Source organism: Monopterus albus, unplaced genomic scaffold, assembly GCF_001952655.1.
Source record: "Monopterus albus unplaced genomic scaffold, M_albus_1.0 scaffold373.1, whole genome shotgun sequence".
In the NCBI taxonomy this organism is placed as follows: domain Eukaryota; kingdom Metazoa; phylum Chordata; class Actinopteri; order Synbranchiformes; family Synbranchidae; genus Monopterus; species Monopterus albus.
In genome coordinates this window covers 216,299-220,216 of record NW_018128253.1, presented here as the reverse complement: position 1 = coordinate 220,216, position 3,918 = coordinate 216,299, and the positions used below count along the sequence as shown (strand labels likewise).

The 3,918-nt window shown below is 44.4% G+C and overlaps 1 long non-coding RNA gene across 1 annotated transcript; it reads left to right on the top strand.

The window, feature by feature from the left end:
* The first annotated feature begins 3,446 nt into the window (after positions 1-3,446).
* LOC109951282 (uncharacterized) lies at positions 3,447-3,903 on the top strand. Its single transcript, XR_002273588.1, has 3 exons — positions 3,447-3,626; positions 3,702-3,814; positions 3,893-3,903. It is a non-coding gene; the product is annotated as an uncharacterized LOC109951282 (long non-coding RNA).
* Positions 3,904-3,918: the final 15 nt, after the last annotated feature.

Here is a 3,918-nt window from a genome sequence, read left to right as displayed (position 1 = left end):
CTGCTGCCTTAAGCTTAACTCTCTCCCTCTGTGTCTCCGTGATGTTTTCGTCACAGACACACAGAGCTGCTCAGGGGGAGGGTAAGAGGCGGAGCATGCAGCTCTGAACAACACTGACTTCCAGTTTGTATCTGACTGGCGAAAGTTAGACTTCTCCCAGACCCCCTTTAAAAACTACAGGCAGCAGAGGCAGCATTACGCACATTAAAGCAACAAGCCACTATTCCCTCATGAATCAACCACAGCAACAAAAAAACCCTACCATTTTAATAGTAGGTTGTAACTACAAGTGCAATCGCCAATATTCAACAGTCATGTTGAATGTTTGCTGGGTGCCCTCTGCTAATATTAAGAAATAGTTATTCATATAAACAAGTCAATACCCACATGACCTATTACTCTCCAGACCATGACAGCTTGAAAAAAACAAAACAACACAAGACTAGTTGTTGGTGTGGTTCTACTAGAACCTGCCAGACTCCTATGGCCTGATGGGAGTGGTGGTCAAACCTATAGGCGTCTGTAACCTTAATGCTGCCCCCTCAGCACCCATGCACTACTTATTGGTAGAAAATGTAGCCAGTTGTATTTGCGGCTCCTGCAGTGTGTAACGGTATGGCCTGTCTTGTTTGAAAGGCCAGTCACATGCAGGACTGAGCCATTTACAACTCTAAAAAACACCAGTAGAGAGAAGTAATCCAAGAAAATCTGAAAGTGCCATGGCCCTGTCACAGCTAAAGGTTATATTTATCATAAAACTCTGCATGTCACAGATACTGCTTGTCCAAAAGGGGACCATGGTGTAGTCAGATCATCTACACCACAGGGTTTTTCCTGTAGTCACTTAGAAAGAAGAAAAAGGGTTGTTCACACAGATTGCAACTTCTCTGTCTCCAGTATAGGCTGAATGTTTGCTGGGTGCCCTCTGCTAATTGGTTAACATATCAAATCAAATTGATTTATATCGCACTTTAAAAACAACATCCAGTTGACCAAAGTACTTTACATGGCAGAATAAAATGACAATAAATGACTAAAATAAAATAAATAAGATCAGTGTATAAAATAAAACAATAACACAGACACACAGATGACATACATTCAATAAATCAAAATTAAAAGGAATGCATCAGGCCCTACTGTGTAGTAAACGCCAAGCCAAATAAATATGTTCCCAGTGTTTAAATATCAGGACCTAGGAACCTCTAAAAGAAACTGGGTTGAAGATGTGAGGTACCTTTGTGCCAGTGCACTAATTCAATGAGGTAGGTGCCAAACCATTAAGAGCCTTAAAAACAAAAATCAGCAGCTTAAAATCAATTCTAAAATGGACTGAAACCCAATGGAGAGAAGCCAGGACCGGGGTTATACGCTCGAATTTTCTAGTACTTGTCAAAAGACGAGCAGCAGCATTTTGCACCATTTGGAGACGAGTGAGGGAAGACTGGTTAACACCATAGTATAGAACATTGCAATAGTCAAGTCTAGAAGTGATAAATGCATGGATTCCAATCTCAAAATCATTAAAAGAAAGGAATGACTTGACTTTGCTTAACAGCCTCAGGTGGAAGAAGCTAGATTTTACAACTGAGTTGATTAGCATATCCATTATAGCCCCTCTCTACTCAAAAATGTGTTTTCTTGTCACTTTATTTTGATCTTTGAGCTTCACTTTGCAGGATATCTGTATTTTTTTATATCCACCTGCTGAAGAAAGAAACAGTGTCTGTGCTCTCCTAAAACTAATTAGGTTGACCTTGGAGATGATTCTGTAACAGCATCACAACTAGTTTGGAGCTTATCATCATTCATCTGTTGGGCTCAGATTGGGAAGGGCCATTCCTCCCAATCACGCCTCTCCAGGTGTCACTGTCATCACCCACGTGAGCGTTGAAGTGCCCCAGTAGAATGCGCTTTCCGGAATCCCTCCCAGAGCCTCCAAGAAGGCCGGGTACTCTGCACCGCCATTCGGCCCATAGGCACAAATGATAGTGAGACCTATCCACGACCCGAAGGCCCAGGGAAATGACCCTCTCGTTCACTGGGGTAAACTCCAACACTGAGCAAACCCACACCAGCCCGCCACCTCTCACCACTCCAGAGTAGTGGTGAATCCAGTTTCTCTCAAGGAGTGTGGTTCCAGAGCCCAAGCTGTGTGTGGAGGTGAGCCTGACTATCCCTAGCCGGTACCTCTCAACCTCCCGCACAAGCTCGGGCTCCTTCTCCACCAGCGAGGTGACATTCCATGTCCCCAGGGTTAGTCTTTGTGTCCAGAGATCGGGTTGTCAGGGCCCTTGGGTTTGACAGCTGCCCGATCCACTGTGCACCAGCCCCTTATGAACATTTTTGTGAAGAAAATAAAACAAATTGTTAGTCAAAGCAGTGTTTTCATGTCTTTAAACGTGCCTATAGGAGATCATAAAGAATAAGTATAAACTGTATTGCCAAGTATTATCAAAACTACAAGAAATTTGATTACAGCCCAGTGGCCCCTGATGTGCTCAACAATAAAAACTGAATTAATACCCAATATATACAAATTAAAAGAGCAAAACATAGACTAACTGTGCATGAGTGTAATGGCCCGGGGGAAGAAACTGTCCCTGTGCCTGGTTGTCTTGGTGCACATGGACCTGTAATGCTGTCCAGAGGGGAGGAGTTCAAACAGATTGTCCCGGGTGTGAGGGGTCTGCAGAAATCTTCTCCACCCTCCTTTTGACCCGTGAGGTGTACAGGTCCTCCATGGAGGGCAGGCTGGCACCGATGATTTTCTCTGCAGTCCTGATTGTCCGCAGGAGTCTGTTCCTGTCCTGTTTGGTTGCTACAGATGTCAGGGCGACAGGTCTGTAGTACTTAAGTCTGCTGATGGGGGTTTTCTTGGGGACTAGGATGATGGTGGAGCATTTGAAGCAGGAAGAAACTTCATACAGCTCCAGTGACCTGTTGAAGATGAGTGTGAGGATGGGGGCCAGCTGATTAGCACACACTTTCAGGCAGGAGGGGGTCATGCCATCTGGGCCTGTTGCGTTTCTGATCCTTTGTTTCCTAAAAAGGCAACACACATCTCTTTCACAGATTCTTAGAGGTTGATTGGGGAAGAGGTAGTCCTAGAGGAAGCAGCTACAGGTTGTGGATCCCAGATGAGGTGAGAGAGGGGTGTAGAGTTGTGCCTTTCAAATCTGCAATATGGTCTTCTGTACCCGGTGATGTTCCATAGGCTTCTCCATACTGATGATGGTTCATTGGCTCGACACTGATTTTTCAGCCTTTCCAAGTAGCTCCTCTTTGCTACTATGATCTCCTTTGACACTGTGTTTCTAGCCTGGTTATACAATGTCCTGTCCTGTTTAAGTTTTTGCCTATAATGAATGACACTTTATTACAGACTCAAGGTCCAGGTTCAGAGACAAATAAAAACAATAAAAGAACAGTTTAAAATGAAACAATTGTAACCGGCGGGTTGGCCACGCCTACACCGCCTGGTTAGTAATTTGGCAGAATAATCATGGATATAAATAACACCTGGGGAGATGCTGTTGTGATAAGCAATTTCTGTGCTGGTCGCTGCCGTAACCGGTCTGAAGTGAATCTCCCTCCATCGAGCTGTGTCCTGCTTCTCCTTTAAGGTATGTCCAACGGGCTGATTGTAGATCAGATCTGTTAACACTGCAACGTGTTTAATCGGGTTGTTTTGGTTGTAGACTGTTTTTAGGAGATTGCCGCATGCTCTCCAGGAGCGATAATTGATGCAAGCGTGATCCAGCAGAAGTTGGTGTCCATCGCACATGCTGTGCTAGGGTGACGTGCAGCCAAGGTAACCTGTAGCATTGTTGGTTTTAATTGTTTTGATCGTTTCTATATTATTCCTTAACAGTGGCTTTACTTGTTGCAGGGGTGATAGCCACTGCTGCTTTGCTT